Raw genomic sequence first — 11315 nt, 5'->3', positions numbered from 1 at the left:
TTTCTTATAGAGAGAATTTTATTTTCTTTATATAACTTTATAACATTTTTCCATTATTTTTAGCAGAGTACTTTGCAGACCATAAGTATTGAACAAATATGTCATAAATATGTGGTGAAATATTTATCATACTATAAGATTTTTCTAAAATTAAGATAGTTTTATTGGAGTTTTACTTGAGTATTAAAAAATCCATACATAATTAGTATTTCCTGAATGCATTTTTATGTAAGTTTAGGATAGCTATGCATCTTTCCTCTTTTCCATATGGCTACCAATTGTTACAAAACTAGATATTGAAGTAACTACACCTTTCCCACACTTTAAAATCTATATAAATTAAATTATGCTTGTTAATGCATTATGGGAAAATAGCTGGATAGATATTTGTTACATTTTGTTGTTGTTGTTATGTTCCCTTGACTGGGACCCGACTCATAGCGACCCCTCCTTGAGTTTCCGAGGCAGTATCTCTATGGAAGTAGATTGCCCCATCTTCCTTCCTAGGAGTGGCTACATTTTAAGAGTATTTTTATTATGGTTGAGCTGAAATTATAGTCTACATATATGATAAAAAAAATCACTTTGAGGAGTCTTATTATGGATGAATCTCTTAGAGATAAGCATAGCAGATTGTATGAGTCAGATGCATTTCTGCTGCTTACTACGGATGTGTCTTTGGGAAGTTATTTTATCAATTTTGTCTCTTTTTTTATATATACATACAAAATGGAGTAAAAATAATACATAATAAGGCTGTTGAGGATTAGAAGCTATAACCATGCTGGTGCATAGTAGGTCCATTATTTTCTGTACAATGGCATTTAGTGCAAACGAGCAGCACAAAATCACTATCAGCAACATTAGCCCAAGGCTGATTCTTACAAGGCAGAGGCCAGACATGTTGTCATCCTCCTTTTTACCATGTCTGACATCAACCATCTCTCCCACGGCACTATTTACTTCTCTGCTGGACTTGATAGTTTGTTGCAATGGGTACACAGAATTCATAACAATATTCATGATTATGGGGTTATGAAGGAAGTAACAGGTTACAATTCAGGTTCAGAAACATTCAGCATACAGTTCTCCAATTAGGACAGCTTCCTCTCAGCCATATCTATAGGCATACCTCTCTTTGGTCCTCAGCCCCTGGGCCTGGCCTCTGCTGTGCTCTGGAAAATGTAACAAAGCTCTTATAGCTCTGCCAATAGGTGTTCAAAGAAGCATCTCCACCAGTAAGACTACTATCCGGAGGCAGTCAGCTTTCTCTCTCCATTGGTTGGGAAGCCCGCTGCTCTGTTTCATGCCAGTCTCTTGCTGCTTCTGCATCTGTGTCCCTGCCTTCTTTCTGCCATCTCTCTGCTATCTCAGTGCAAGGATCTCAAGTCAAAGGGCATGCTTCACCCCTGGTTCTTCTCTCTTGATGGTAGTGAGATCTCCTTTCCATCTTGGAATGGCTCACTTTAAGCTCAGTGGGATGGCAAAACTGACCAATCTTCATGTTAGGATTTGATATATCTTTTTTGAATGGTTGTACCCACATAAGGGTTCCATGCACCTTATTTACATTATTAGCAAGCTATTCAATTCCTTTGTTAGGCCACAAATACCTCACATTTGCATAGTCCCACCAGATATCTGGTGGAAGTCACAAAGACCATGGCTAGTAACTCACTACACCACAACCATCATCATCCACAAGAGCAAGTGAAACAAAGTAGAACAAGAGGGTTGCATGATTGTCTGTTATCTATTGGGGAGAGATGTCATCTATATGAGATGCTATGGCCAGGTGATACAATATTGGGTTCAGAGAGAAGTCTCACCTTGAAAGTCCCACGAACAGTTGTTGGACTTTCAAGCATTAGTCTCACATGAAAAATTTCTCACATGAACATATCTATTTATTTTGTCATAATGGTTAACAGTTCACTCAACCAATTCTTTGAACATCAAGTAATAATAACTGCTAGCATCTATTCAGCATTTTCTTATTTGACAGATACTCTTTTAAGAGGTTTACATGTATTATCTTATTTAATTCTTGTGTAAACCATTTAGATAGACACTATTCTTCTCATTTTGTACATGAGATAACAGGTTAATTGACTTTTAACTTACTTATGATCACAACCCTAACAAGTAGAAAAACTGAATTGGAACCGAAGCAGCCTTATTTGTTGTCATGCTTAAAATATGTATTTATTCTACACATGCATTTATGTTTGTGTCTTTTTGTCCTTCTCTTCACACCTTATGCTTTCTGTGTCTCTGAGAAAATCTGTGGGAATAATGATACTAACAACATCATAGAAGTTTTGTTAAGATTAAATGGGCAAATAACTATATTTACAAAAGTGCCTGAGATAAAGACAGAACATAATACATATTATCTTTTATTGTAATTTTAATTATTACTTTGATAATTTAATCATTTTGTGCATCTTTACTACTGAGCCAATAACAAGCTTTCTAAATTTTTATATTTTTATCATATAGATATTAAAATATTTTGTAAGACATGCACAATATTTAAAATTGTTTTATAATGGCCATTGACAAACCCTGCTTTTGTTTTCTTTTAATTTTTATTGTGATTTGGATGAAAGCTTACAGAGCAAATTCATTTTCCATACAGCAGTTCATACATGCTTTGTCTCATGACAGGGACTGAATTTCCCACAGTGTAACAACTTCCCTCCTACTTCCTCCCCCTAGTTACCTCTTCCCTGTGTCCTTCCTTGCTATGCACTCCTACCCCCTGAGCTGTCTCCCTGTGCATACACTGCCCTTCTATTCTTCCATGATTATTCTCTCCAAGGAGTGTATCTACTTAATATAAATGTTCAGCTTGTATGTCTGTCTTTTGTTTGGCTGGAAGCCACAGGAGTGGGAGAAACCCTGCTTTACATTACAAGTGGATCCTGGATCACTATCGATAAGGTTTTGATTTTGAGTGCAGCACTTTTATCATTATTGAAGAATAAGTGATAATACTAAATTTTGGCATGGTGTTTGCCCATAGTAGGCTCTCAATAAATATTAGATGAATGAATGTATATCACTCATTGCAATAGTGCCCAAGTAGGGAACAGCCATAAGAAATTACAATATTAGCTCTCATGTTGTGATTAACCACAAACACAGGAGCAAATTCAGCTTAACTGAACAAACACAATATACTTTAATCTAAAACATGTAATATATATATATATATTTGTTTAATTAATTTATTTTTTTCAAATATTCAAAGAAGTTCCCAGGAATAAAAACATTAACATCTAGTTTTAGATTAGTTTACTAAATGATATCCTTTTTCCTTATTCTGATCTATTTAATTTGTCATATACACTTCATGTACATATACTTACATTCATACATATATTATTTAGTCAACTATTCCAGCAACAATGCTGCCTAATAAACCACCACAAAATCCAATGGCTTAAACAGCATACCTTTATTTTCATGTTCTCTTTACTACATTAGGTATGGTTAAGCCAATCTAGGTTGCTTCTGTAGGAGGACTATGCTTCTATGCACATGTTAACCCTTCAGACCAGTGGCTACTCAAAGCAAACTCTTCTAATGGTGACTGACAGAAAGACAAGAGGCCAATACAAGATAAATGCTTCTGTTTTTGTCCAATAACTTTCTGTAGGCCAGTGTGGTGTAATAAAATACCTGGTATGGCTTTTCTAGCCATAAGTTTTTGTAAACTCCATGGTGGAATTTGCTGTGAGCAACTGAGGAGCTCCTGATTGTAAGTTATCCATCTGGGGTATTTCTGTTGGGAGTGGCACAAAGCAATGTTGTGAGAGGTTAGCTCTCTCTCAGGTGCTTAGAATTCTGATGTTATGATTGTCTAGTTTGGCCACTCTGCCAGACTCAAAAGGAGGCCTCCTAGTGGCAGAGCTCTGTCTGTCTACTGGGTGAGAAGGATGTATTGCTGAGAAGGAACGGGCTCCTGAGAGACACGTGATGCTGGGAAAAAGATTCAAGAGATACCCATTGCTGAGAGACACACTGAGGGACAGGCATTGCTGGGAGAGAGACTGTGAGAGACTGTTGGGTGAGAGATGGCAGGCTGAGAGAAACTGAGAGTTGTTCCTGAACTTGAATTGTAACCTGGTGCTTCCCTAATAAACCCTATAATCTGTGAGTTCTGTGTGGCCACTGCAGTGAATTATCAAACCCAGGAGAGAGGTGGTGGGTGCTTTGAGAGGAATGGTTGGTGAAAGGGCTGAAGGGCGGCAACATGTCTGGCCTTGCATGAATAGGCTTTGGGCTACTGATGTTGCTATGTGCCGTCAAGTCGGACCTGACTCATAGCGACCCCTCCTTGGGTTTCCGAGGCAGTATCACTATGGAAGTAGATTGCCCAAACTTCCTTCCGAGGAGTGGCTGGTGGGTTTGAACTGCCAGCCTTCTGGTTAGCAGGCAAGTGCCTTAGGCACTATGCTACCAGAGCTCCTATAGTGATTCTGTTTTCCTCTTGTGCAGTTAGAGGAGGTCAGAAGATGTGGACTCCTTGCCTTTTTAGCAGCCAGAATAAGTCATGTGTCAAATCCCAACTTCAAAAGGACCTTTAACTATGCTCCACACCCTCTAGTGTACTCCAACGAAAGGGACAGTAAAGGCTTTATCATTTTAATCTAATATATAATAAATAGAGACAGATATACTGTCATTTTGAAGGAAGAAAAAGAAAGAAATGATTTTTTAGCAGCTTTATTAGGATTGGCACTGGGCCAGCAATAGATAAGCAAAGCAATCAGTCATCTAGGTGGGAAAGAATAAACTTTTGAGAAATTTGAGACTCAGATGTAAATTAAACCATTCTTGAGTGTAAATTGTCACTCAAGAAAGTATATTTTCTCTGGGAGTAGATAAGATTTAAAAAGAGAGTCAAAGACTCAGGCAAAGAAACACTGTACCAGTTGGGTTCCCAAGTCAGGGCAGCAAAGTCCAGTTTGCAAAATTCATCCTAAAATGAAATATACATTCCTTCCATGTATATTATACTTTCCTAGGTGAGCATAGGATCCCTGGTATATATTGCTTAAGTGCTTGGCTACTAACTGACAGGTTGGCAGTTAGAACCATCAGCTGCACTGAGGGAGAAAAACTAGGCATTTCTGCTCACCTAAACATTACCATCTTATAAACCCTATATGACAGTTATACTCTATACTGTAGGGTTGCTATGATTTGGAATTGACTCAAAAGCAATGGGTTTGTTTTGAAAGCAAACCACAGTTTATAGCCTCAACAATCACTGTTGCTTGCCTTGTAATAAATATAATTTTATTTCATATGGTAGACAGACTTCTAAGATGACTACCATGACCGACATGTTTGTATAATACCATCCACTTGACTGTGGTGGGATCTATAACTTACTTGTAACCAAAAGGATATGCAAAATATGAAAGGATTTTGCTGATATAATTAAAGCCCTTGATTAGTTGATTTTAACTTCATTGAAAATGAGATTATCATTGGTGGGTCTGTCCTAATCAGGTGAGCTCTTTAAAGGAAGTTCAAAACATCTGAGTTGTAAGCACAGTCTCTCTTCCTCCTTCTCTCTCTCTGCCTCTGTCTCACTTTCTTTCTCTTTCTGTCTCCTCCTTTAACTTCTTTGATGAAGTAACATGCAGTGAATTCTAAAACCACAAGGAAATAAATGTCGGCAAAAAATTGAGGGAACCTGGAGATAGATCCTTTCCTAGCAAAGCCTCCGGATGAGAACAGAAGATAGCTGACATCTTGACTGAAGCCGTGGTGAGAGCCTGAGCATATGACCCAGCTAAGCAGCACGAATACACCTGACACAAGAAAATTTGATCTAGGAAATGTATGGTGTTTTAAGCTTCTAAGTATGTGACAGTTTGCTACACAGCAAAAAACAAAAGCAAACAAAATAATTAATGTGTTGCACTAAAATTAAATAACATAGGTAATGTGCTTCAATAACAAATTAGCCATGATTCTCAGAGAGAAGGAACAATTCCATTCAGAGATCGAGCCATTATGTCCCAACTCTGTGGTTTTATAGCAAAGACTGGATGTTTGTTCTGTCTACTCAGTGAGGCTACTTGTTCTTCTCAAATTTGCATCAATGTGGTTACTTTATGAAGGACAATATTGATACACACTCAAAATTACATAAGGCAAAACATATTATTTACCTATATACAAATTGCTTTTATTATTTGTTTTGTTTTTAATAAAGAGGATGCTGTTTTGTGTATCAAAACTATTTGTCAAATACTATTAGAATTTGTTTCTTTGTTTTTATGTGCCATCCAGTCGTCTCTGACTTATAGCAACCCCTCTTTGAGTTTCCAAGGCGTTATCTCTATGGAAGTAGATTGCCCAATCTTCCTTCCAAGGAGTGGCTGATGGGTTTGGACTGCCAACTTGACCTAGCAGTCAAGTCAGAAATATTAATAAGAAAAAGTTAAAAGGTTAAAGATTATTATTATTATTAATTGGTTATAAATATCAGGTGGGATATACAAGGAGCCTTTGTGTCACAACAGTTAGGTGTTTACCTGCTATCTGAAAGACTGTCCATGTAGAACCACTCAGTGGCTCTGTGGGAGATCTGCTAATCTACTTCCATAGAGTACAGTCAAGAAAACCCTATGGCATAGTCCTACTTGTCGCATGGGGTAGCTATAAGTCAGAATCAACTTAATGACACGCAACATCATCAACAATGGGATTTTCCAGGAAGCAGACTCTGAGACAAATGTTTGGATACAAGAAATTTATTGGATCATGTTCTTTGCATCAAAACCTGTGGAAAAGGGAAAGGGAAGGAATTAGAATCAATGGGGCAAAGAGAGAAGTTGTGCTACATTGTAAATTCAATAAGCTCCTTATTCTAGTCCATGGTCTCTGAAGCCAAGAGATGTCCCAAATTGGGACTAAGAGTCCAAGCATTTACTAAGACCATTCATTGGATGTTGGCTCCACAGGAAATGGAAGTAGTGACTCTCTTATATTAAGGAAAAATCCTGTGGAAAGCCACCAGCTGAAGACTGTCATCTATCAGAACTTTTAAACTTGGAGGAGAGGACCTTCTGTATTGGAATGAGTAAAACATCACTACATACATAACATATCATTTAATATTTGATAGTTGTTTAGGCTAAATACATTCGTTTTTGAATTAGGAGTACAAAGTAAGTCAGTCACCATTTTCTTAGCTTTTAAAAGAAGGGCAATATAACTTTACTTTTGTAGTTCTCTTTGGCTTTTATTTTTCCTCCATATGTAAAATGAGGATAATAGGAGCTATGCCCTGATGATCTCATGGTTGTGGTCCTTCAAGTAAAAAATAATAATGGAAAAATAAAATAAAAAACAAAAACTTTGGAAAAGATATTAAAAAATTGTAAAGTACAAAAATTAAGAGTAATAAATTGCTCTTGAAATGATATATTTTAAAATAGCAGCCCTGCTTCTTAGAAACCTGTTTGTTTTGGGAATTAAACCTTTTGTGACTTTGAAACATAGGGATTTCCATTAAACCCAAGACAGGCTGTGTTTTTGAATAGTACCTTGATTGATCTCTGGACCCTAAGTAAAAGAAAATTCAGTGGAAATCATGAAATTTCTAGTGTGGCAGTCACAGTGCAAGTGATTAAGGGCTGTGTCTTTCACCTTAAGCATTATGGTTCTACCCTGTGAGGTTTTGCACCTCATCTCAAGATTGAGTCAAGTCCCAAGTGAGTGTGAATTGACATCACAAACACACCTCCAAATTTAACAAAGGAGAAAAATAGGAGTAAAATTTGTGGGAAATAATCATGCATGCCACAAGAAACTTCTGAGGTAAGATGAATGCATAAAGAAAATCTTAATGAAAACATTTTTAAAAGCCGTTAAAGAAAGAAATAAAACCAAAACAAACAAACAATCCAAAAACCTCTCTTCCAACAGAAGATCAGGCTGCCTGAGGAGAGCTCAATTGTGTCCAGATAAAACACTATCATCCTTTACCTAAATGAACTCTGAACTGACAAGTCTTTTATGACAAATTTTGTACTGTAGCAGAACTTCAAATCTATATGAGATTTGGAGCTCCATTTGAAGCAGTATCTGGCCCTGTCATGCTCGTGTGACAAGTTCTCTCAGTCCTCATCTGGGTCACTAAATGGAGATCCCATGATAGAGAAAACCGACATCCCATCCATCTTGCTTTGCATGAGTGCGCCTCTGTCAGTGAAACTACTAACATTGGTAGTTTTATATACTCTCAATAAATGCAGCCACGAATTGGCTTCCAATAGCCCAAACAGAAGTATCTTCCAAACATCAATTTAGTAGATAGTTCTTTCTCTTAAAGGAAAATCAGAAAAGAAAGAAAGGGGAAAAAAAAGCCAGCCTGAAGTGCCTTGTAACACTTCAAAGCTTTTGTGTACTTCCCTCTCCCCCCCCCCCCCCCCCCCCGCTTTCTTTTTGGAAAAGGAAGATTAATTGCTCTCCCTTTTTGAAGCAAGGGAAAAATCTTAGCATGTAAAAAAAAAAAAAAAACAGTAAGAAAGAAAGAAAATTATTTAAAAATAGTTGACTGTGAAGACAACTTCTTTGTGCATGCAGTTAATTAAATTTTATTAATATTTTACTTCAGTTACTTCTTCTAAGAAAAGAAGTAAAGTTTTGCCAGTTGTCAAAGTGTAAAATATTTTATCTTAGAGTTGTGGCTCTCTTTTGTGTAATTATAAATATTTTCCATTTGTTTTATCTTTTGTTTTCTTTTTAATGAGTTACTTGATTTTCCTTTAAGTAATGTGTAAAGAACAAAGACAAAAACACATTGCTTTAGTATTTTTTATAAGACCTGAAATATTTCACCTTCAGTGAAAAAGTTGGGTTCCTGGGGCACCATGAAATATTCCACAATTTTTAACGAAGATCTGTTGTTCTAAATAATTCTTAAATGATATGCAAGTCATATCATTGTAGCATTGTCAACAAAAGTGACTCATGCAAGTAATTGGAAAAAAAAAAGACATAAAAAAATCTCTTATGTGTTGTTTCATCATCATGGTGCATAAGAGAAGTCATATGAAACTGCCTAGACCCTTAAGAAGCCTGGAACTAATAAACAGAGTACCACCCGAGTCTGTTCAACTGTAAATGCTTATTACAGATGAGCTTAGAATGAATGGATTGTAAAGTTACTGGCTTTGAAGAACAATAAAAGAACAATAATTGAAAAGAATAGAATGACATGCTGTGCTTTACTATTATTAAGAAGACAAATACCTGAATACTTCTTTGAAAAGGGATCAATCAGAAAAAAAAAAAGGAAGTAACCACTGTAAACAAAAGGATGGGGTTGCAATGTCTAAGACTTTGAAATGCCTTTTAGAAGTAATATCTTTTCCCTTAAGATTTTCTCCAACATGCATTTTGTTATAATTCTTCCTGACCTCTTGACCATCCAGATGCTGGTATCTGCAGAGGAAATTTCATAGAAAGTATCCCCTTGAAATGAAGGAACAACTTACATTTGCCCTTCACTGATATAAACTATATTGGAAACAATTTTATGTTGCTCAGCAACATTTAATACACCAAAATAGAACCCCACCCTTCACCTGGCTCTTAAAAGCTACAAAATTGAATTTCTTAGCATGACTTCAGATATCTATTTAGTTTAGATTAAATGTAGGTTAAAGTGTAATCTTTCTATAATCTGATCACAGGTTCAACAAATAGGATAGCTAGAGGCAGGACATGAAATAGAAAATTTCAAATTGTTCTAAGCGTGTTCATATCTAGACTGTGAAGCAGAGAGTCCCTCGTGGTTTCCAGTGCCAGTTTTGCATCCTCCAAAAGATGTGGTATCTCTCAGTGAACTTCCTCTGAACTCCACTTGTCAAAGTAATGGCAAAACAACAACTTCACGTAAACAAAACAAAACAAGAAGCTAGATTGCTGCTATTGTTAGAATCATTAAAAATTAAGCATGGCTGATTTAGAGCAAATGTTTAATGCCGACAATTCTATTCTTCGCAGACGTTTTCCTGTAAGACATTGAGTGTTTTCAAATGTTTTTAAAGTGGTAAATTATTTTCTTTATCTAAACCATATTTTCTTTCTATCTTCTGTTACTAGTTTTTTATTTTACTTCACAGACCATTTATCTATGAGACTTGCATTTGCTTTAACATACCATTATAAACATGACAACATATAAACATTTTTTGTTATACAAACAAAAGTTAACATTATTTCTTCCTTGAATTTCTGCCACAGCTTGTATGTGCATTAAAATAAAAACACTTAAATATATCGTAATTGTTTGCATGTTACTTATAACTAGATTCTAATACTTCAGGAAAGTCATTGAAGATTTTAGTATAAATGTCAAAACAAATTTCATTTATAGAGTTGTAAGAAAGCATATTGAGAGAACATGAAAAAGCCTGTAGCTCAGATGTGAGTTTGAAACCCACTTGCCTATACTGTGGTTTGCAAACCCCTGTGTACATAGGGCCTATTTTGTAAGGAAGGTTTAAAATTCAGTGGTTCTGGCAACAAAAGTGCCCTGTGTCAATTTACATGTGTCTTATTCTCCCTATCATATTTAACATGAATAGTTTATTCCTATGGTGTTATAAATATTATTAAAGTTTAAATATTAGAGTCATAGAGATATTTGTATTTTGACAATTACTTAAAAAAATTAAAAAGTTGTTTGCCTTTAGTGCAATGATAGTACATTAGTGGATTTTGAGGACTTTATATGATGACTGTCATATTTAGGGTGATTTAGTAGCCTCTACTAACTACCTTTCTAATCAGAAGTTTAACCCCTATTGTGTTCTCTTGGTATGGTAATAGAGAAAGGAAAATTCTCATATAATCACAGATTTTTGAAGTGAGGGACATACTAAAGTGATAACAGAAGGAGCTCTGGTAGTGTAGTGGTTAAGGGATTTGGTTACGAACCAACAGGTCAGTGATTTGAACCACAGCTACTCTGTGGAAGAAAGATGAGGCAGTCTGTTCTTTAAAAAGTTACAGTCTTAGAAACACAATGGGCATCAACTATGTGTTGGAATGAACTAGAAGGCAGTGAATTTGGTTTTTAGAAAATGGTGATAGACTCTCTGGAATTTTCATCCTGTGTTTTTCTTTTGGTAAAACCCTAACCATACTTCATTTCTCATGTTGGATTTCCTTTTGGTAGGAAGGAATCTATGTAACCAGGACTACTCCAGGTCTGAGTAGGTACTGTCTTCCAGGTTGCCAGAAAAACTCACCCTTCTCTCAGGGGGAAAATATAT

The sequence above is a fragment of the Orycteropus afer genome, unplaced genomic scaffold (genome assembly GCF_000298275.1).
Source record: "Orycteropus afer afer isolate SDZICR_OR568_19922 unplaced genomic scaffold, OryAfe1.0 scaffold00138, whole genome shotgun sequence".
Taxonomy (NCBI): Eukaryota; Metazoa; Chordata; class Mammalia; order Tubulidentata; family Orycteropodidae; genus Orycteropus; species Orycteropus afer.
Note: the sequence above shows the minus strand (reverse complement) of the source record.